General features: G+C 40.8%; 1 protein-coding gene and 1 pseudogene across 2 annotated transcripts in view; one reads left to right on the plus strand and one right to left on the minus strand.

The window, feature by feature from the left end:
• TENM3 (teneurin transmembrane protein 3) overlaps positions 1-24,295 on the plus strand; it is a 539,016-nt gene that overhangs the window by 197,844 nt on the left and 316,877 nt on the right. The window lies entirely within an intron of this gene.
• Positions 16,826-23,453, minus strand: LOC123616398 (small ribosomal subunit protein eS27-like; annotated as a pseudogene).

Consider the following 24,295-nt stretch of genomic DNA (forward strand, 5'->3'; position numbering starts at 1 on the left):
GGTTACTGTTGTTACTCTGTTTAACAAAACTCCATCACAGTACTTGGTACTTGTTTTGTGAGGGCTTCTGTTAAAATTGATCTTTTAAAATGAATAAAAATAAAATGAATGGGAAGTGAAATGTAAAAAAAAAAAAAAATCAGAATTTTTCTGAAGTTGTCTGTTTATTCCTGCCTCTAAGATAAATTATTTCAACAAGAAACTGATATAAATTGAGAATTTCTTAAAATGGTTGGTAGATGACAGGTATATGTATTTTAATTGTTTTATAAGATACAGTCTTTTTCTCCTTAGAAGAACTTATCATTCATATTATCATTTTTCCCTGAGTGGCATTCTTTAGTATTTGTTTATTTTTAAACAGAGGCACTGGGGATTGAACCCAGGACCTCACGCGTGCTAAGCATGTGCTCTACCACTGAGCTACCTGCTCACCCCTCCAATGGCATTCTTGTAAAGTAACTAAACTGACATTGAAAAGGCATTTAAAAAATTGTGTCACCTTTGATCTTATACCTAAGAAAAGTAATATTTACCTTAAAAAGATGAAAACTCTAGCAAGAATATTATAAATCAACGTCGTGTTATTATGTCATAAGTGGCAGAATCTCACTGTTTATTGCCTTGGAATGTAAGAAAGAGAAGGTGAATACTGTGAGTTACTGTTTGGAGAAAATCAATCCTGCAATCAGTCAGCATTCACAAAAGAATCTGTGTGACTGTGGCTTCAAAGTTTTAGTAAACATAGCACGGTATGATGGGGAAACCTAAAAATAACTTACCCCCAAGAACAGGCTCTCCCAAAAGAGAACCTCACGGGAAAGCTGGGGTGCTGTTAACCCACGAAAGATAGAGTCTTTACCTTATGTATTTTTGGAAGTGTTTGTGCTTTGAGGAGAAAGAATGATATATTAAACGGAATCCTTACATTCTAAGAGGTAATCATTGGAAATTTAAAAAAAAAATTCAATCTTGCTTTAGGATGGCTTTCCTCCATATGGTGAAGCAAATATGTAAAGATGCATCTGTTCACCCTAATGGAGAATGGACTTCCACACGTTATGGAAAGCTTAATAGCTCTTGGGAATTACGATATTTCTCAACCATCTGGATATCTTGCGTTGCTTTTCCTTTCTCCGTGGCGGTCTCTTCTCCATCCCAGTTACTCCAAGATCCATCACCACGTCTCTGGCATCCAGGAACCACTTCCTTCCTGGTCTCTCTCACTTACCAACCTTCACTCCCACCCCTTTGCCATGGCCAGCTCAAGCTTCCTGAAACCTCGTTCTCTTTTGTTATTTTCCTGGAAAACAAACTTCTGGGGATGATGATGATGATGATGATCATAATATAATAAATATTTATCGAGCAGTCCTATGTACTAAGCTATGTTAAATCTTTTGCTATGTTATCTCATTTCATCCTCAAAACAATCTTACAAAGTATGTGTGAGTATTAACCACGTTTAATAGGTAAAGGTTTGAGGCTTAAGCATTTAGATACTTCATAGGAGGTTACACAGCAAGTTTTAACCATTCCTTGTCCTCTCACACTGGAAATGTCAAATACTCTGCCTGACTTCTAAGCGTCTACAGAATCTACACTCATCCTATTAAGTTAGCAACACACTTATTGTTTTAAATGCTTTTTTTCCCCTGGGACATTTGGTAGAAGATTAACTTCATGGACTATCTGGAAATTTGCTGTTACCCTGTTGTATTATCATGCTTTTGAATATAAAGCTTAGATCATAATTGAAATTGAACATGAAACTCTCTAGCTACCCCGACTTCTCGGAAACATTTATCTGTATCACAAACCCGAGAACCATTTTGAAACGGTTAGGAGTCAATGGCCAAAAGGAGCTGACCCCGTAACAAGAGCGGACTGATAACCGGCCCGGAGACAGATGCAGGGGCTGCTCTCGGTCGAGGCTGCTGGAAAACCTTCTTCTGCACTGCAGTCCTTAGTCAGCGTTCTTAAATCTGGTCCCTTTCATAACGGAAATTTTAAACATCAATTATATTGTAAGGTCCCTATAGAGATATCTGGAGTCATAAATGAGGAAAAAGGGAAGATGCTGCTCTCAGTACATCCCACATCATTAACATGTCAAATCTCTGTTCCCATTTAAACGAAACTGGGATGTTTTCCAGCTTTTCATCTTGACTGTAAGTATTGTTGCCTGTGTCGGGAAGGGAGGGAGGCACAGATGAAAGTACTAGTTTTGTGTTTCCACTAATCTGATCCCCCCAACCAGCTGGCCGTCCCACCTGCCCGACAAACTCTGCTCAGAGACCGCACGTTCCAACAGCTTCTCCAAACCAGAACCCTGTTGTAGCCCTTTTTGCAAAGTGAGCCAATTTAGGTTTGGCAGATGGAATAAAGAGGTTAAGGAACTGTGCCCCAGGTCAGAGAAATTAGAATCCAACATGGAGCTAAAGTAATTTTGAAGCCATTTTACCTGTTGGAGAAAAAAAAAACAAAAAAACTACCTGTAATAATTTTAAGAATGAGTGATTTTAGCTCAGTCAATGTAGCAGCAGCAAAGAAATCTGAAATTTAACTATTTAACCGAGACTATGACAAAGCGGAAATTTGTTTATGCATCATATCGTAAACAAGTCACCAGCATCGATGATTACTTCTGGGCAAGCACAGTGCTGCAGTTTCAAAGCTATCTTGTAGCAGATGACTCTTTAAAGGTCATTTTATGAAGCATAAGATAGTTCCTTCGAGGGTGCCCGTAGCCCACCTCCCTCGATCTGGTTTTATGTTTCATTGACTGTATTAGCATTAAACTCCTTAAGAGTGACAGGCTGCTGTAAGGGGATCCCAGGTGGGCCATGGGATCTGCAGGCCCAGCTGCTCCTTCGCTCAGATAATTCTTCTTTCAGAGATTTACAGATCCGTTTGCATTTGACAGACTATGGCAAGTCTTTGTACTGCCCAGTCCTGATGTTTTAAAGGAAACCAGCTTAATAATTTATTAACTGCTACATTTCCTCTGGGCTGTATCCGTGTGATGCTGTGGAGTTACAGAACATTATAAATATGAAGAAGTTAGCAGAAGCACATTCTTGAAGGGAGCTGTGGCCTCTTCGTGACTGGTGTTGTCACCAAGGACCCCACCGAGGGCTCTTGTCGGTTTTCCTGGTTGGCCAGCGGCAGACAGGGATCGGCTTTGGGAAGTGGGATTGCAGCGTCAGTTCTGAGGTTGCTGGCGGTGTGCCCTCATCTGCAAGGTAGTTAGCAGTGAGACAACAGTAAAATGTGGAGGCAGTGTGATTTGTGGGCGTTCCTTCCCGAATGGTCTGCGCGCTCCCGTGACGTTGCCCCACGTGTCCTCTTTCACGTCTGCTCCTTCCCTCCCGCGATTCGTTGAGCCTGAAGCTCACTCCTGTTTCTATGCCTCTTCCCCTTCAAAATCTTGCCCATGATTATTGACTATCTCAAAAGTGACTTTTTTTCCCCAGAAGGCTTTTAATGATCCTTATCAATGTGGCTACCACATCAGCCTTCTTTGACCTCTTTATGACACTTAACAGATCATACTTTATAGGAAGATGACTTAACTTTTCCCCAGAATTGGACCAGGATGCCGTGATGTCCATTGCCGTCGTATCCTGGTGATTCCCATAGAGCCCAGCACAATAACCTGCCTAAGGCAGATGCTTATTTCATCCAATAAAATTTAAATGCATAGCTGTTAATTCCATGGGCTAACATCTTCCCCATGTTTCTTGTCCCTTTCTTAATTACATATTATTATTTGATGATGTTTGTAAAATTTTGTGAAATTTATTTTAGCATAGAAAATGAATTACTTTTCGAGACGTTCATGTTAGACTAATAATAAAAATAACATCTGCCTTTGTGAGCTCTTCCACTTACAGAGACTTTGCTGTGTGTTATTTGATCATCACACGAAGCTCATTACCATGTCCAAGTTTAAGGAGGAGAAGAGAGTCTTCTCTGAGGGGTGAGGAAGCTGATTCCTAGAGAAGTTAATTAACTTGTACAAAGTTGCATATCTATTAGATCTCAGAGGTTAAAATCAAATCCAGGTGTCCTAACCGTTCCAACACGACTCACTCCACTTACATATTTCTCTCATCTAAGGGTTGTTGGATGCCCCCTGTTCAGCCCTCGATAGACACAGTCACATAAGACACTGGCTTCTGCTCCTGGAGGCCTCCATCATGGTAACACCACCACAGAGCTGTTAGAAATGATGGTGCAGCCAGGTTGCCTCACTACCTAGACTAATGCACAATTAAAAGGCAACATTCATTTTCAGTAACTGAGCAGGCTCAATGAATTTAATGGCCTTTAATGATTATTTAGCTTGTAGCATCTTTTATTCAAAGGTCAAGTCCAGTGTGCTGTATTCCCGCTTACTCTGTCTCTCAACAACAGGGGTAAATGAATAGAGGCTCTACATTAAAGAAGTAATTGGCACCTCCCTGCATACAATTGGCATTTAATATGTGTTTATTGACTAATACAATAGAAATTTCCTTTATGTTTCTTAACTTATCATTCTTATAATTGGCTTCTTTCTCTGCAAAATAGACCAAAAAAATTATGTTTGAAATGCGATGGGAATATACGGCATAATATTTAATTTAAAGCAATGTTAGACATAAGCTGAAGAAACTGCTTAAACGTTTTGTTCCTTAATTTTAGAAGAGATGCTCTGGAGACTGAGATCTGACTAGAGTTTTCCCTGCTTTTAGTTCACTGTACTTATAATTCAACCGCAAGTATTCTCCAGCTACTGGTATACCAAACTGGATGGCTATTTTCTCTCATGTTCTTTTACCGCAAGTTTCTGAAAAAATTAGTTTTGGCATAAGGGCTTTGGGATTTAAACAGTTAAGGGTAATTCTTCCTCAAGGCTGCTCTATGTCGTTGTAGCCACCTGCTCTCCCATACAGAGTTGAGGTAATTAATAAGAGGCATTAACACGTCTGGTATCACTGGGGAGAGGGGAAAAACTGAAATCTGTTGAATAGCTTTAACTGTGAAACAGTAAATGTTGATTCACTCACCGTCTTTCGCTTTACCACCCAACTTGAGATCATTTCCGCAAGATGAAATAAATAATAAGCTCACCGCCCAATGGCAACTGTAATGGATTTAATTACATGTAACTTGACGTATGTGTTTGGCTACATGGTTCGTCCAGCCACTGATCCAGAACCAGCACTTTTTTGAAAAGCAGAGCTAGTGCTCAGGAGAGAGACTGGGATTGCAAATGCAGACTTGGGATGACCTATGCAGCTGTGGGGCCGTGAGTTACCGCTCTGGGGATTGGGGGTGGCGGGGGCGGTTCCTGAGAGCAGAAGGAAGGAGACAGAGGAGAGAGCCACCAAATCTAGAGGAAGACCTGCATTTGGAGGGAGGGGTGGAAATAGAAAGGGAGACAGGTGAGGAACAGTAGAGAAATGGAGACAGATGAAAGAGTACGTTGTTACCCAGATTGACAGAGACATTAATTTCTTGAGGACGTGTATCTTCAAAATGCAGGAGGTAAGTGAGGAAGCAATGGAAAACCAGAAGAAGCTGTCCTGGCGGTTTTTTAAATGAAGCTGAGTAGTAAATGAGAATCGCTATCTGGGGTGTAAAATTGGAAGGAGAGGAACTAAGTAGGAGAGACATTTATGTTAAGGATCCGTGAGATTTGTGAGAATCTGTGTAGACTGAAGTTAAAGATCCAATGGGAAAAGAAACGGTAAAGAATAATAAATAGCATTTATCTGTCTTGGTGGGATAAAAGACAGCATCAGAGTATCTCCCCTTAATGAGATCCATTCCCATCACCGTATCTACGCAGCACATCATTAAAAATAACTAACAGAAAACGTCCTTTTGAGTGACACATTAGTTTACTTAAATCTTTACATCTGAATCCTCTTCCTACTTATTTTCCTGCACTTGTTGACAAGTCATTAGGAAAGAGGGTGTTTACTTCAATATTACCTGTCATCTAAGAGGGTCGCATTGTTTCAATAAAAACTTGATGGATTAATACTGTTTTAAAAACAAAAAAGCAAGATGCTATGAACGGTCCTGCCTCTATTCGCAAGCTGTAAATATTTGCAACTGTAGACGTACATAAAAGTAAAATGAAAAACAAGAAAATAATAACTTATAGAAAATTAGAGAGTTAAAGAAAATGAGGTGGTTAGAAAAGTGTGCAAATATTATATAATCAAAATCTAGAAATGATTATTGTACTGGTCTAATTTATTTAACATCTGTATGCTGCCAAAAAGACAATTTCTTACTTTAGAATATCATAATAAATACAATAATTCGATTATACACAGTAGACGTTGACAAACATAGCTAACGAACTTCGCATTTATCATTTTTTAAGGTACAAGATTCCTTTCACTTGATCCCTTGCTTTGATATTATTTTTAAATACCATCTAATATCCTGTTATAGATTTTTTCAGTAGACTGGTTAACAAAATGTCACCAATCCATGAGAGTTGGCAGGAAGTCAATGACACTTTATCACGGAGGATCGCAGGCATGTTCATAATAATAATGATAGCTCTAGTATGCATTAAGTTTCCTTCCGTATCTCAAAACCATTGGGTATAATAGATACCAACTGAAATGCGGCCAGCTTTATATTATGACATGCGAGTCATTTAGAGTTCTTATTCACTGACCAGAAACCACAAGCTAGGGCAGAGAAAAATTACAATTTTATAATTGTAATTCCAGGGAAGAATAGTTTGTGGGTAGCACATGGTGATTCCAAACAAAATTTAGTTAATACAATAAAAAAAAGGCACCACCCTTGGGCTATTTCAAAACCTGCAGTGTAGTTACTCGGGAGGTCACCAATGCACCTGAGATCTCTACAAGAGCCATGTTTGGCCTGTAACTTCTTCTAGAACAACCCACCAGTTTCGCTTGCTGCCTACTTTATATTCTTTTCTCTGGGGAAGAAATCTGAGAATGTTTTGTATTACGGGGATTTTATTAGCAGCAGAGAAGGGCACGTTTATCTAGCCCATCTCTACTCCCCACCTCCACTTAACTATAAAAAGAAAACTAACCTTGCACAATTGAAACATACATGCATACAGAAGCAAAATGCTGTATAAATGAGCACTGACCACATATACATCGGGTTGACTACTTAGCTTGTGAAAAACATAAGATCACTTGCCCGCATGATGTGGTAATAAGCAATTAACCAATGACTTGCGGTGGAATTTAGCCTCTTAATAGCTGAAGTTCAGTTTTGTTGCATTGGAGAGCTATGTAATTTCAAAGAATTCTATGTAAGCTTGAGGCATGAAGCTCTAAGTTTTTTTGTTTTAATTGTTTATGTATTTCATTTTTCATTGACCTGGATTATTTTATGCCATCCCTTCCCCCAGTTGCTTGAAAATGTTGTCTAGAGAATTAAATTGATTTTTAATTAGGAGTTCTTGATTTTAGACTTCAGCTAAACTAAATTGAACCAGAATATTCTTAAAGCATAAACAATGGCTGGCCAAAATTCCCAGCTCTCCTTTCAAGTATTTGCTAACGTGGCATTGATCAATCTACAATTCCCAGACTGAGGAGAAGTGATAGGAATATTGGATAAAATATGCCATCCGGGCCAGAAAGATAAATTGTTTGGGTTGTCTTTTTGCAAGTTTGAGGTCACGATTCATTCATCTTGTTACTTGGCTATATCCCTTTAGTGGCTTCAATTGCAGGATTAAATATTGAATGGTGGCACATCATTCAATATATGGGGTCTCAGAGTTTGGCATTAGAAGGCTTTTCATGCTTCAAATGGACCTGTGCGCACACGGAATGCCAAAGATGATCGTGCTGCTGATCTAGGCTGGGAGATTAATCCCTCAACAATATTATCAGACCATTCCTAACACATTGATTCGTCCCTGATATGACACTTCTGAAACAAATGGGTGTAGTAAGCATTTTAAGAATAACATTGGTCCTCCTCTACCGCCCGGTTCTTTCAGAAAATTAACCCATTAGCAGAGTTGGCTAGAAACTTCCAACATGGTAGCACCACCACCATTTGTTAGCACAGAAATCAAAGTAAAATTTAAAAGATTCAAAATGCTTTGAGGGGAGTATTAATTCATTCAGGGTTCAAAAATAAAAATCATTTGGGTACCATTAGACCCTCATGGCTAAATATGCAGAATAAAAATACTAAATTAATGCACTGTCTGATAAGTCTAATTAGAGCAAGAATAGTCAAACCTCCTTTTGCCTGAGATACTATGCTTAAAATATTTAGTTTAGTTGTTGCTTTCTTTATGCATTTGGGGCGTTGCTTATATCCTGTGCCTGTTAAAAGGGAAATGAAAACATTCAAGGATAAAAATGCATTATTTAGCCAAGAGCCCCAAGAGGCTTGAAGGATAAATGCCTATACTTTTTAAAAATAAAAAATGTGTTATTTATAAAAACATAAAAATTAAAGTTTGACAAGAACCACGAGGTCATTCGGTTTCTCTCTGCCTGTGCAGAATTATTTTATTTCATATTTGTCTGGATTGTCTGAAATGCCCCCAGGTGATCATTTTTCACTCCTTTCTACAGTTGCTAAAATCCAGAAGTTTCTTCAAAGTAAAACTGTTTTGAGGTGGTTAGGGAAGGGGAAGAATTTGCCCCAAAGTTTCTTTTCCTAGAAACATCTCGTTCTCTTTCCCTAGATCATGCTGTTTTCAATCATGATAATAATTCCATTTTGCTCCATAAACAGTTATGTCATATTTCACTTTCTTCTTCACCCTAAGCACATTTGGATTTCTCTCATTTTCTCATTAGTCATTCATTCTGTTCCTTTCATCACCTGGATTTCTCTCTGGCTCCCATCCAGTTTTCTGCATCTTTGTGGAGCATGGGGGTCTAAGTGCAAGTTCACTATTATGATGAAGCCCATATTTCTAGAAGCAGTAAAAAGAGTACAGTGTTTGGAGTCAGACAGCCCTGAATTTGAATTCTATCTCTGCCACTTCTGGCTGTGAGACTGTCATCTAGTTTACTAAAAACCCCTATGCCTCGGGTTTTTTTAACCCTAATATGGGGCTAACACCATCTACTTCGCAAGGTAGTTGTGACTCTGAAATAAAATAGCAGAAGCTGGCCCAAGGTAAGCATGCAGAAATAGCGAGACTTACCCTTATCATGCCTTTTTAGCTGACATAAATTATTGCCGATCGATTATGGGTTTCCTGTAAAATCCTTTTTTTAGATCTTGTTAATAAAAAAGATTTTGTATTTGTCTATGACTTCCTTTGAATCCAACCTCGACTGGGTTGAATTTTATAAAAGAAACACATCTTTCCAGTCAGTATACAAATGAAAAACCACAAGATTGATTAAAAAGAAAGGAATCCTGAAATCACATGTGGAGTCAAATACAACTGTACATGTTGTTGTGTGTTAGGAATGAAGAGGAGTTAGCTGTGTAAGGAAGGGGGAGATCTAGGTGGCTCTGGACTGGAATTGAGACCCACTGAGACCCTGACTCAATTCGAGAAAAAAAAAATGTGAGCAGAAAGTGGACAGGTAACAAGTAGTTTTGATATTAAAAATTTCAAATAAGAGGTCATGGTGGGTAATGGTGGGAGAGCAGAGCAAGGTAGTGAATGGAGGGCCCAGGAGTGGACAGCACAGCTGAGCACTGACTGTGTCCCGGGGGCCACGTGAAGCGCTTGTTCTGACTCGGCGATGTGCATTTTAACTCCATTTACAGATGACTCGCCCAAGGCTATGGAAGGTTAGAACAGCGCCTGCCCGGGGCACCACGGTAGCAAGTGGTGAGGCTGGAAATCAAACACAGGCATCTCTCGCAAAATCTGACCCCAGACAATGTCCTCAGACTTCAGTGAGCTTGTGAATCCCCTGGAAGGATGTTAAAGCTGAGCCCATCCCCTGAGTCTCGGATTCAGTAGGTCTTGGGGGGTTGGGGTTGGGGGCTTGAGAACTGGCAGCCGCTGCCGCCCTGGGGACCACACTTTGAGAACCACCGCGCCAGATGTTTGCTCTACTTCCTCTGCTGGCTCACAATTATCAGGTGGAATGACACGCCAGGCCCAGTGGTGACTTCATTTAGTGCTTCCGTGCGGTAACCCACGGGCGCAGTTTCCAGTTCTCTGTTTTAAGGAAGTGCGGGATTCAGTACTAGAGGAGGACTTCTAGTCCTGCGGAAACCGGTGCGATGGACAGTCTTTGCAAATAGAAATTCAAATACAGGGACTCCACTCACAGGGACCCTTCGTCTCAAGAGCAAGGCGAAAGCCCGTTTAGAGGCAGACCTCAGAGATTGTGTAGGTTCGGGCCAGGACACCTGCATGCAATGAATATGGCAATAAAGCGAGCCGTATGAATTTTTGGTTCCCCCTGTGCAGATAGAAGTTATGTTTATGCTACACTGTAGTCTGGTGTGTGCACAATAGCGTTATGTCTAAAAAAATGTACATACCTTTAATTTTTAAATGCTGTATTTACTAAAAAAAAAAATGCCAAAACAATGACAGTAGTGACCTCTAAGATCACTGATCACAGATCACCATAGCAAACATAATAATAATGAAAAGGTTTGAAACATGGAGAGAAGGACCAAAATGCGACATAGAAACACCAAATGCTGCTGGGAAAATGGTGCCGGTAGACCTTCTCCTGGCAGGGTGGCCACAGACCTTCAATCTGTAAAAAATGCAATGAAGCAGAATGCAGGAAAAGGGGGTCTGTACTGTGAAGTGAAACAAAGTCAGACCTGTGGAGGGAGCTTGTCACTGAACCCTCTATGTTTGAAAGTAGAGCACATTGAGTTTTTTCTTCTCTGTTGTTTTTTTTTTTTTTTTTTTTTAACTGAGGATGAGATTGATTCTAGCTCCCAGACAGGCATTAGCTTTGGGTCATATGCCTTTTGCTCTGGAGAGAAGGAAGGCAGGGGCGGGGCAGGGCCAGGGGGACACCCTCCCCCACCCACCCACACACCTGTTCTAGGATTGTTGAGTTCACCGGACAATTGCCCAACTCTCCGCTGCATATTCCTCTCTCTCGGTGGTGCTGTCATACACTGTACATAGTAGAAATTTAGTGGTTGTTGACTAATGACCCAGTTAGGACTAACTGACTTAAACTTGACTGACGATCACAGGGGCAAATCAAAGGGACAGGGATGTGAAAGTGTCTCGTACGTAGTTGTGTCCCACTGTCCTGAGTCCCTGGGAACAAACCCGGGCAAAGAGAATTTGAATAAAGTCTACATACTTGGTGGGTGAAGACTTGAAATGTGGTTGGCAAAGCCATGGAGAGTTGGAGGAAAGGTCAAACATTACATTTTGCATTTTTTATTTAGGTAATAGCCAGTTCAACAACATACACCTGTGGCCATAGGTAGGTTTCTCTCTTTAAGGGGAGAAGTCATTCCATTAGCATCAGAAAGCATTTGGTAGGTTCCTCTTAGAACAAGACAACAATTGGGTCTTAGACAGAGTAAGTCCAAAGACTTGGCCTATCATTTGGAAGTTAAAATGGAGATTTGCCCACACTTCAATTCAATTCAATTCAGTTCAGTTCAGTTCAGTTCAACTCACTCAGCGTAATCCAGCAAGTATCTATGGAGTGCCTACTTGTGTTTACACCATGCACAGTCCCAGGCTTGGTTTTGTGACGGCGAGCACAGGCCCTGCCAGGCTCGTGAGCCACCGCGGGCACTTGAGCACGCCCATGTGAGCTTTCAGGTGCGTTGTCTGATGAGCTGGTAAGCCATGGCACACAGCCTGAGATAGCTACGAGGGACCTAAAGGAGTGAGCAGACGTCAAATGCCCAGTTCACGCCTTGGTTAAAATGTGAGTCCTGTGAGTAAATGTTTTTGGTAAAGTATTTTGGATGGGAATGAGTGGAGACACTGTTTCAGAATATTTAAACTGGTCTTTTTTTTTTTTTTTTTTTTCCCTCATCTTTAAAATAGTCAAGACTTTTTTCTTCCCTCCCAACTGAATTCCCAACACATTAAGCATTTCCTTCGAAGTGCAAATAGCATGACAGCAGCTGCAGAGGCTGGTGCCTGTGGCTCCCTCTGCATTAGCGTCTTGCCAGGACAGTCAGCAGCGTGCTCCCGTAACGGGTGCAGTTTGCTTACAAGTATGTATTTTTGCGTGTGAAAATGAGCTGTGCGTTTTCTTGGCACCAGCGATTGGTGATATTTCCACTACCTGGTCAGAAGAAAAACTGGCAAATCTGCTTGCTCCTTCAGACGATGACAAAACACGTCTCCCCCCCGCAATCTCTGTATTATGCCACGGCCCATTTGAGCTGTAAAACGCACTACTTGTTCAGTTTCTGTTATAACCTTCATAGAAGATGGAAAATGTACCCCAAACTGCCGTGCAGTAAGATCATCGCTCGCCTGCCAGTTTGCAGGTTTTTATACAATGTGTTATTGTTGTGAAGGTGAAGTTTATGGTGAGTGAGTCTCTGACAATCTGTCACTTCACCTGACAGCGGTAAAAGGGTCTCAGATAGCCTGTGTTTGCAACTATTGTAAATACGCCTCTAGGTGTAGCATCTTGGTAGTGAAACGTCTGAATTAACCAGCATTCCTCATTTGCTGTTTTAAAAACTAAAGTCCGGTTTCAAAGGCCATTATCTATTTTACTTGTGTGTCTTGGGGGAAAGAGGAGATAGAGGTTAAGATATTGAAAATATTTTCTTTTATTTTCTGTCTCAAAAAAACTTTTTTGGTTACACGTTAGAGACCTTATGTAATGCTTAACGTTTCAATTTACTGTAGGCATTTCAGCTTTAGTATTTGTCATCTTGTTCCAATTTAATGAAAGCTTATTTGGCCATGGTTTTCATTGGAAAGCAGAACACACGTACGACTTTCAGCAATAATATATATTTTTCCTTTTCTTTGGATTTGAACAGCCTTCTAAAATTTTCTCCACTGAAATTCTGGCAGAGTTATTTCTCCAACATTTGGCTGAGGGTTTGGAATGTTTTAAACATTTGAAGTGACTGGGATCAATTACTGTAACCTAAAATGGATAACCTTTAAGACACAAAGCTCATATTTTTCTTAATCATCTCATTACATGACATTTTTCTGTTTGCATATTGATAAAACACTGTGTGTTGGCTAAATAAGGCACATTTCATTTATTTCCAAGTACTGCTGATATTGTGAAGCTGGCATATTACATATAACATTGAAGTTATTTTTAAGATAAAACATCTTTGTGGATGAGAAAAATAAAATTGAGAAGATGGATAAACTTGTAACAATCCAGCAGCCTAACAAAGTATGATAAATAGAACCGTGTATTTGAAATGAATCAAAAAAATTCACAACACAAACATATTTTTTAAGCTCTATTTTTCTAACTAAGGGAGCTCCAAGAGTGTTCAGATTCATTCTTACCAGTCTCACTTGGTTTCCAAAAGTTTTTCTTTTTTCGGGTCTAAAATCACAGCTTCCTCTGAGAGTTGTTGACTTAGAAGGGGTTACGTGGTAGCATCCTGCAATTTTTATTTATCAGATTAATTTAGGACTTACATTGCGCTTGCAAGGTAGAAAGAAAACAAGGCATTACCAGCTTCGAGATTTGACTTTTGATAAATATAAATGCAGAGCAGCTCTCTGCTGATGGCACATCGTGTATGTGACCCATGACAGGCAGATGGCTGCAACGATGGAGAGAAATATTACAGCCAGAACATTCCTGCTTCTGCTCCAGTGGATTCAGAATACATTAGCGGGTCCTCTCTCAGCTTGCAGTTTTTTTCCTGGTGATGGATTAGTGATAAACTCATATGCAAGTTATTCCAGTGTTCCTTTGAGACCTTAGCTTTTCATGAATGAAAAGGTCGTTTGTAAACGGTCTACATACTTTCATTATTTTTTCCCATGGAGCTAGGTTGCTTTGTACAATTTTACATTGCTAAATTTTCTTTGAAATCATAGCTCACAGTTCCCTTTTAATGTCCTAATTATTTGTTTGGTGGTTTGGAGAAACTTGCCATTCAGTCATGAAATAAATTAAATTTGGTCAAGAGAACTTAAAGTTGAAATCATGCTATAAACTCCAAGCTCAGACTTTCATGAGGCCAGAAGTCTCCTGGCTCATTTTGTCCTAAATGACTTTTGATTTAAGGCCAAACTTTGTACCAGATGTGTGGTATTTTATAATAATTACATGGTGCAAGTCTTCAATCATTTTCCACTGAGACCATTCAACATCTGTTTTATCAAAATGGTTTTCCTTTTTTTTTTTTCCGGGCCACAGATGAGTAAGAATATTAAGTGAGACACTGAGTCACATATTTTATTACTTTTATGCTGTGAATTTCTCTTGCATTTGTCTGTTATAAAACCTAAAGATTTCTTTCAATGTCTGGGCACAGGGGAGTTAGTTTCTCTGATATTCGGGGGTTAAAAATTTAAAGGCATTCATTTATTGTTTTCTTTCTTCTTTATCCATTATAGTTCAAAATAGAGATGAAACCTTGTTAAGGAGTGGATAAGGAAGTGGATGGGAAGGGGATGGTGTGGTCCATTACTGCCATTTCCACGTTGAGACCACTTTATCTATTCACCAACCCACTTCACAGTAACCCTTCTTATCTGTGCTAAACAGAGTTGACAGATATTGATTAACAAAGACAAACGGTCAGAGGTCATAAATGGAAGGGATACCAGAACCATGTAATTGTGTGGAGCACTGGTCCTCATACACCTACCTGTTAGCATTTCCTACCCTCCATGAAGGGCAGCTCAAGAACTGCTCTCGGTTCAGGTGATGGGCAGGTCTCAAGAACCCAATAGGTGCTCAGTTCGTCACATTATTGGAATATCAATACAGGTCGAGGGGGAGGGTATAGCTCAGTGGTAAAGCGCATTCTCCACATGCACGAGGTCCTGGGTTCAATCCCCAGCACCTCCTCTAAAAATAAAAATAAACAAACGAACTTAACTACCTCCCCCCACCAAAAAAAAAAAAAAAAAACCCCACAAGTCCTTTCATTTGCTATTCTTGAACATTTCATTCAAATCTATGGGGGAAAAGATTTATTTTAACTCTTTTTGACTTAATGGGTAAAATACCATCTCTGCAAAAATGTGTACTCCCTTGGTGTACAGTTCTTTGGTCCAGCCGCTCCACATGCCTCCAAACCTTATATACTAACCGGCTGCTGTTACAGTAAAAACAGAGTTGGTGTAGCCTTCAAAGCTCTGTGCTTTTTGCACTGACGTTAGTACAGTGGTCTGTTTTCTGGGCCAACACAGACATAACCAACCATAAAAATAAACATGTGCACATCCATAGCCCAGAATAAATCAAAGTGGACATAATGGAAATTTTCCAGTGAGCTTAAAAGAAAATTTAATATACTTCACCTCTTTGGGGGGAACATCAAGGCGCTGGTTTGGTTTTCATCGGAATTTTCATGTGGGTAAAACTTCCTGTTTGCTACCCTTGCTTGAGATTTTCTTATCCCACAATTACAATGTGAACAAAGAAGTCAGAGAGAAATTATATCGATACATTTTGGTGGACCAAATGAGTGCTTTGTGAGGCAACTCAAATTTTTGTACACTGTATGATATTTGAATATAATTTGAAAGAATAAAATACGATATTTATCTAAAATATAACTTTTTCTTCAGTGGAAGGATTTTTTTTTTATCATTTCTCTGACAAATCTGACTTGAGAATAAAAGGAAACATATAACCATAATGGAAATGCATTTATGTCCCAAAGCTGGTTTTCCTCTCAAATATCTTTGTTCACAGTTCAATTATTTTAAAATTGCTTTTAGATTTCTTGTTTTGGTCACATCCATATTTTGTGCCTAAGATATGACCCAAGTGTAAACGTGAGCGTTTCCAAAGCCAGGCTATTCAGTATTCCTGTCACTCAGATACGGTTTGGCGAAGATGGTAGTTCAGTCAAGTGAAATGTACTTTTAAGTCCTAAGGTTGATCAGTCAAGAATAAGATTTCTCCAGTAAGACATTTTTACAAAGGCTCTACCTTCATAGTTCCAACAAACAGAGCATAAGGAATTATTTTGAGATAGAATGATGGTACAGCTTTAACAAGAAAAAGGTCTATAATAAATAAAAGATTGTGTATCTGCTTTAGAAGACCTCTGACTGTTGTTCCTGTCACTTGCCACAGGCAGGATGCAGTGTATCTTACCTGTAAGTACAAATGCAAGACTGCTGTACATCCTGTGTCACGTTTTGTCTTGAAGACTTTCAGGCAGTTGTGGACATGCTGTCTGGTGACTGGGAGAGTAAAATGGAGGTGGGGCACCCGATTAAATTAAGTTTCAATATTATCTGTTCTTCAGAGAAGAGGATTAGCTTTCATCTCCTTCTCTAGAAGTCATGGTAGGTCTTTGCTAAGGTAGGCACATTCTTACTCCCAGGGGACAGCAAGATACCTTTGCAAAGCAGGATACAGTTTAAGAGCAGATTCTTTTTTGGATAAAGCTTATTTTGGGCGGGGGTGCGGGTATAGCTCAGTGGTAGAGTGCATGCTTAGCATACGTGAGGTCCTGGGTTCAATCCCCAGCACCTCCATGAAAAACAAACTTTTTATAGATTATTTTCTTAATTGGTAATAAAAACTTGGGCTTATCATTGTGCTTCAGAAATTTTACCAATTCGTTTGCGCCATCACCACCCACACAATCTAATCTTTTTAAAGAAATCCTGAAAGTTTTACTTCCCCTTTTCTTTCAGGAAAATAAGGTTAACCACCACCCTAACATTATTCAGGGCAGTAAGATTTCGTGAACTTAAATATAAAGTTCTTAACAGGTTTGCAGCGTGTAACCTAAACGTGAAAAATCTGTGCATAGTTACCAGAGAGTATTCAATCTCAATCTTTCCCAAGGTCAGAAATATTATTTTGGAATATGAAAAATGACACCTGCAAAGTGAGGTAATTTATCACCGGAAAAAAACAAATTTGGGTGTTTAAATAGAAGCAAAACTAAGGCAGACATGGGAGCCATCAATAAAGCTGGCCAGAATTTGAAGAGAAGATCAGGACGCCACCCTCTTTATGGACCGAGTACAAATGAAGTTGACAGCGTTTGCCTGATCAGAGCGCTGAGCAGGGGAAGCCGCGAAGGCCGCGTTGTCACTTCCTCGCGCTGACACGTCGCGTGTGCAGGCAGCGCAGCCGGGCTGATGAAAAATGTCGAGGCTGTGCTCGCGTGAAGCACGTGCTTCCCTGCTCCGAATTCTCAGCTCCGGAGGCCCCAAACTACAGCGTGTGAATAAAGCACGTTTATCAATTAATGTGTTCTATTATGTTGTGTTCAAGCGGGATGACACTTAGGAAATGCCATCAGGGTAAGCCTACTGTTGATAAGGAAATACAGCTCCCATCAGAGGAGCCTGAGAAATGTATCCAGGGCCCTGTGAGCTGAGGACAAGGCCAAGGTGCGGGCACAGAATCGCTGACTCCCCTCGAAAGCCCTTCGTTGGGTGCCGACACTTTTCCGTGCAAGGCAGATCTCCTCCTAAATGGATTAGGGAGCGTCAGGAAGGCAGCTGAATGGGGCTTTCGTGTGGCACTATTTTCACAAACTTCTGGCTCAGCTCTTTGGTGGGTGTGTGAGGACTCACACCAGCACCCAGACCTGAAAAAGATCGTAGGTGTAGCTGCTTGGTGCTCCCCGGCCAAAGGCTTCACCCACCGCCGTTCCCCTGTGACTTCCACCTGGTCCCCGGGAGGGTAAAAGCGGCTCCCAGCCTCCTTCAGGGAACATTCCCCGTGTGCCTCCCACACGTCCCTCTGCTCTCCAGAATGTCTCCTGTTGTGCTCGGAGTTGCTTTCTGTAACTGAGTTGACAAGAGCAGGGCCAGCGTCCTCCTCACCCCTCTCATCCCCTTTCCCTTTGTACACTGGTGGATCTGGAGGCCCTGCACCTCACAGGGGTGAGTGAGAGCACACAGAGGGCATGGAACTGGGCTGGACACTTCGAGGAGATGGAGAAGGATGACAAACGTCATGGCCTCCTTAAGGGACTTGACATACACCCGGAGCGGAAGCTGCCCAGGGCCATGACTCCCGTTCCTCAGTTTCTTCACCTGTAAACACTTTCAGATGATTAATAAGGGCCATTCTTCCTCTTAAAATAAGGCGATGCTTTACCAGTGACTTGTTCTTGCTTTCTGAACATCTGATTCTCTGTAACTTCCTTAAGAGCCTATGGAGAGAGGAATGTCAGACGGTGTTTTAATGTTAAAAAGTAAATTTGCAAAAAGCATGTTTTAATTTTTGCCTCCATTTCAACTAACAAAAACAGACTGAGATGATGTTTGATTAATTACATTGCGGACCTTTAATTCTTGTCCTGACAAGGAGACAAGAAGATTTGCCATCTTCAGATTTTTAGGGCGAAGGAAGGCAGTGAAACAAAGTGAGATGTACAGTGAGACACAAAAGAATGATCACCTTTACATCCAGAATACTGTTTGCTTCCATTCCTTTTGTGCTGATTAGAACTTTAAGTTGGTGATTTGGGCAACTTTCTATCCGTGGTGTAACTATAAAATAAGAGGATTGAGTTTTGATGTGTGGCATCTGGAAATCCATTTTATTGCTTTATATCCGTTCCCTGAATAGCTCAATTCAGTTCTGGGGGACAGAGTTGTAACATAAAAACCAATCTCACGTAGAATGAATTCCGTAATATGAGAAGGCATAAACTTGGTTATCAATTTATGAAACTAATGTTTTCACTCCTAGGTGGGATGTTACCCTTTTAGGTGGAATTTTAATACAACCAAGATCTATTCATTTAAAGAGAAATAGAGATTCTCAGGCTCAGATGCCTCATTTCACAGCAAGGAAATTTATCAAAATAACATGTTACAGGGAAACGTGACCCTTGAAACCTCTGTGAAGAAAAAGCTAGTAGTAAGTAGTTCAGATCTTTTAAATAATGTCATTCCAACAAGAGAGGAAATGTCACATTATTTGTTACTTTTTATAACATTGTAACCTGAATGACATTGGTGTTGGGGCCTGGGACCTTAAGCGTTTGTTGAGTGAATGAGTGAATGAATGTTGTTACATACTGACCTTCAATAGGAAGAAAGACTTGGGACTGAACATATTAAAGCTATAAAGAATGACTCTGAATTTTAAAAGTCTCAATAATGAAATTGACATTTGTTCAAAATACATCACATCATTTAAAAAAGACATCCCATTAGATCACTAGAAAATGACCTCGTTTTTCTTTAATACCTTTGCTGCTTTGTGCTGTCTTGAGGAATTCAGTCTTCAGTCCCCGATCTTCCTTCTGTTTTGTCAAAAAGTTTTCATGAGTACTAGAATGGCAATGCCAACACTTTAAAAATCCCTTTCAGAATTGATGTACACATAATCAACAGAATTAACCTTGAGATTTTTTTCAAGTGTTTATAGCAAACTCTTGCCCATTGTTATAATCCTGAACCACTAAGTACAAATGTACCTTCCACTTCTTTCTTCAGAGATGAATTCGTCATTAATCCTGACTTGCTACCTTTGTAAGAGGTGTCTAGAAGGATATCCATAAACTCACCCTGGGAAAAAGGAAAACAGGGTCGTAATCTGATACCCAAGTGTGCAGAGAGAGACATGACGTTGCACAGGGAGCGTCTCCTTTCAGATCCTCTTGATAGTAAATCATTGCAAAAAAAGAGATAAAAATTAACTTAGTTGTATTTCAACTTTTTCTCCCAAATTCCACACACACACACACACACACACAAAAACACACTAATTTATCAACAATTCCTCCCAGAGGCCCTTTCATCCAGATTCCTTAGTCACTTGCCTTCTGTGACAATAAAACAAAAATAAAATTCAGACAGAAATATATATCAGATTCCTGGAAATTTGGGGTGAGGGTTTGAGAGCCGATTGACTGGAAAGATTGTGTTCTTCTAGAGAAAACTTTAGCACTAACTGCAAATATTTATCCTCTTGGACTAAAAGGGTCCCCTCCTTGAAAAGGAGAAAACAGAAGTATTCTTGACATGAAGCTGGGCAGAGGTAGGCTGGCAAGGAATTAGAGAAAAAGCCGCCAGCTATGGCTGGTTAACATCACAGAACACTTTGGCTCTTTTTTAAAAATCAGATTGAACATGCCCAATTGAAAAGTTTAAAATAAAGAGTCTTTTTTTTTTATGTGACACTCTACTCATTAAAGTTCAGTGGATTCAGTGTGGGTGAAATAGAATTTCTGCATTCATTCAAGAAGCATTCTTCCTCAAGAACCCTTGTCTCCTGGCCAGAGTTACTCACGATGAAATACTCAGAAAAGGATCACATGAGGTGCTCTGCGTGGCTTTTGGCAGCCCCTTTCCTGTTCAGTTCGTGTGGGCATTATTTAAAAACATGAAACCTCAGGCTTGGTTGTACTAAGACAACAAAAAAGCAGCGAGAGAGGTTCCAGATAACCAAGGCCAGTCCAGGATTTAGGTAAACATGGCAGGCGGAGGTTTCAGATTACTAAAACGGGCTTATGGCGCTGCGGCTCCCTGACAAAGGCGGGAAGCACCCCAAATGAGAGAAAGAAAAGATCATGAGCCGGAGCAACTCAGTGTGGCTCCTAGCAACATCCACCTTCAGCACTGCAGAGGTTTTCCTAGAGACTCTTTCTGTCCAGCATGCCAGTTTAACCCAATGGACATCTTTGGTCTTGCCTCTAGCTGCAAGGCTGGCTTTTTTTTTTTTTAAATCCAAAATGTGTTTATTGGGATGGTTTCCCATTCATCTCGGTTCAGGGTGCTTTTAGTGCTGCCTCCGTCTGAAGGAGCATCCTTCTGTAAGCCTTGCTCTTCCTCCTGTCGGCTGGCAAAGGACAGGAGAGCCGCCAATACACAAAACTACTGTTTGTGCACGGCTAAGAGGGCGGTGATTTTATAGCATCCGGGGCATTTCACATCCATGAGATGGGAACTGGGGCTCCGCACCAGCTGCTGCTTCTTGTGTTTCCTCTTCTCCTCTTCTGGAGACAGATGAAGGAGATCCTTTGCGAGAGACGTGTTCCCGTGGGGAGGTCGTCACCACTGGAAAGGAAGGCTGGCTTTTATCTGACTGGGGCACCTGGCATTGCGCTGGGGTCATCTCTCAGGAGAGAGACATCCTAGGAAAATAAAACCTGCAATCCTCCTGCTCTGTCACCATTTCTATGAGGAAATACAGTTCCTCTCCCAGTCTGAGTCGCAAAGTGCATATTTCCTTTCATCCCAGCAGCTGAAGGCGAGGCCCTCTCATTGTAACTAAAGTAACCCCAGGACATTCTGTTTAGTTATTGACACATCTTCAAAAACATCTATGTGATGACCGTATTGCATTGTCTGACTTTAAGTTCACAAGGATCGTGTCCTGTTGAAAACCCCTCCAGTGTCTGATACAGAAGACTAAAAGCCAGGGGTGCTGGGAAAACGTCAATAATGAAGAAGACAATTATGATGACATGGTCAAGTGTATAATAATGAATCAGGCAACACTCTAATGTTCTTGTTCTGAGAATAGCATCCTCGGAAAGACATCTCACAGATCAGCGTGTGTGGTCTGGACTGCGCTCGTATCTGGCAGATGTGAGGGAGGGCAAAAGAGGCTTGAGAGGCAGGGTCAGCTTTCCCACTGTCTTCAGAGAAACGCAGTATTTCTCTTTGCTGGGCCTTGCTAATGATTTGCTCTCAGCTGGCATGTTGGCACGCAGATTTTTTAAAGAGAGTTTTTTTCTTATGTAAAATAATCCTGTGACTTTCCAGCGAGAACACATTGCTGTCATTAAGGGGACTTGCTTTTGACTGGGAAGTTCTAGAAGCATGCATGCCCCATGACGGTGAAGAAGCGATCAGGAGAGGCTCACAGCAGCGCAAGGGCAAGGACAAGGAACCGTCTTCAAATTAGGACCACAAATGAAAAGCGCACGAACAGAGAGAAAGCAGAAAAGTTTTCCCAGGTTATGGAAATATTTGGGGAGAAGCATCACCCTTTATTTTTGATTTACCATCTTGCGTTGCTAGTGGGGAGAGGTGAAAGCATTTTCTTCACTCACTCTATCTGAACTAAAGTGTCTTTTGAATCTTTTCTCCTTTTTGCCCGCCGAGTGCATTCTCCTTGTGCAGTTAACTGTGTGTGGGACAAGCGTATGCCATCCTATTTACTTGACTCACGTTTCTTTTCTTGTCATTGCTTCAGTGTGCTCGAAGGCAGGTGGAAAGGAGGAAGTTAAAATGGGGCATCAGCCTGCCGGGGGCCCCCTGCACTGCGGGGCTTTGGCACATGGACTTATCCCTAAGCCTCTCCAGTGGTCAAGGACTATTATCTAAAGCCTGTGCCTCGTAGCTTTCTCCACTCCCCAGCTTGACACGGCTCGTCAGTCTCCAGGTAGGCGCCGTGGTGATTACACGGAAGGTTATTTACAAGTAAATAACAAGAGAACTATTTTAGCATAGTTCCTTGCTTTTCTGATACTTTGTGGAGGGCTTTCGACCTCAAGGGTCTCCTTTCCTATATAAAGTCCAAAGTGGAGCTGATGGTTCTATTCAGCGCCCTCGCTATCCCTCTTGGGACCGCAGGAGTGAGTGCCTGGGAGAGTCTTAGAAACAGGGTGTTACAGTTAGGAGGTTGCTGGGGAGGCACTGATCCTCACAGCTTATTTGCAAAAACACAGCTCAGTGCAGTTAAAGATGCAAACCCCTGGGCTCCCACCCTCAGATGTCCCCATATGGGGAATCTGGAGAGCGGCCCAAGAATGTGCATTTTAAATGAGTGTTTCAGATGATTCTCATTTAAGGGCTCTGGGACCCATGGGTTAGCTAACGGAGGAGGGGAGAGACGTGGGGCTGTTCCTTCTCCTTAATTCAGATTCCAAGAGGAGACATTGTCCCTCATGTCATTAGGTTCATAGGTTGCCGACATAGTTTGGAAAATAATGAAGATTTCCTGTAAAGATGGTGTTGTTTGTTTAGCCTTTATCTCTTCTTTCCCCCCACTCAGACACTCCTTACTGCCTCCTTGGTTCTAAAAACCTAAACTGATAGATAAACTATAAAAAAGAAAGACATTTTAAAGACATATCCGTAATAAAAAACCAAATATCTCTATGGCTGAGAAAACAAAAAAAACAGAAAGATACCAGTAAGTGAAGCTGAAGAAGTGGGAGGGGCTACAGAATTTGGGTAGGAAAGGAGTCAGGAGCAGGCAGGAGTTTGTCTTCTGCAGAACAACTGGGGCTAACAGTGCCCCATCAAAAGCCTGGACCTGAGCCAGCCTCTGTGCTTGAAACCAGGTTCAGCAAAGTGGTGAAAGGTCTCCCTAGAAAGCTGAGTATTGGGGGGTGGCGGGATAAAGCAGACACAGCCTGCTAGCCAAGACCTGAGCCAGCGTACTCCCTGACTTGGCGCCTGGAGGTGTGACATCACCAGTTTCAGGGCAGAACAAGAGCTGCAAGGTACCGATCTGGTTCTGGACCAGGGTTCCCGGACGCTGGATGGAGGCAACCAAAATACTGGCAAACAGGGAGATATGAATGAAGACAGAGACAGAGAAGCTATGTAAATACTATCCAAAATGAGTATGCAAATCAAAATTCCAAAATAGATAAGTAAAATGAATACTAAGAAAGTCAGTAAAAGCAATGTTTGGGAGATGAATTCACTGCATGTGAAATGAAAACAATTGGTTTTAAATAAGGATGTTAGTTATCCTCAAAGTGATAAGGGAAGGAATAATGTTCATAAAGAATAAGAAACTATGAAAACAAAATAGACAGAAGGGAAAGAAGAGCAGAGTAGGTGAAAAAGTACCATTAAAAATTCTGAAAAATATGGTCCTTAAAAAAAATTAATACGTAAGGTAAACTCTAGATTCAATGGAGTTGGAAAAAAAAAATGAACTGGAAGGTAATATTAAGGTAGTATTAAGGCATTCAACGAGACAGAACATAAAGAAAAAGATTGAAAAAAATATAAGAGAGCAAGTAAGACACATGGAGAATAAAATAACAGCCTGCAAAATACAGGTTACAGGAATATCAGAAAAACAAAGAATGCGTGCAACAGAAATTGACACAACATTGCAAACTGGCTATACTGAAAGAAAGAAAGAAAGAAAGAAAGAAAGAAAGAAAGAAAGAAAGAAAGAAAGAAAGAAAGAAAGAAAGGAAGGAAGGAAGGAAGGAAAAGAAAGAAAGGAAGGAAGAAAGAAAAGAAAGGAAAGAAAGGAAGGAAGGAAGGAAGGAAGTAAGG

This window comes from Camelus bactrianus, chromosome 26, assembly GCF_048773025.1.
Source record: "Camelus bactrianus isolate YW-2024 breed Bactrian camel chromosome 26, ASM4877302v1, whole genome shotgun sequence".
Lineage (NCBI taxonomy): Eukaryota > Metazoa > Chordata > Mammalia > Artiodactyla > Camelidae > Camelus > Camelus bactrianus.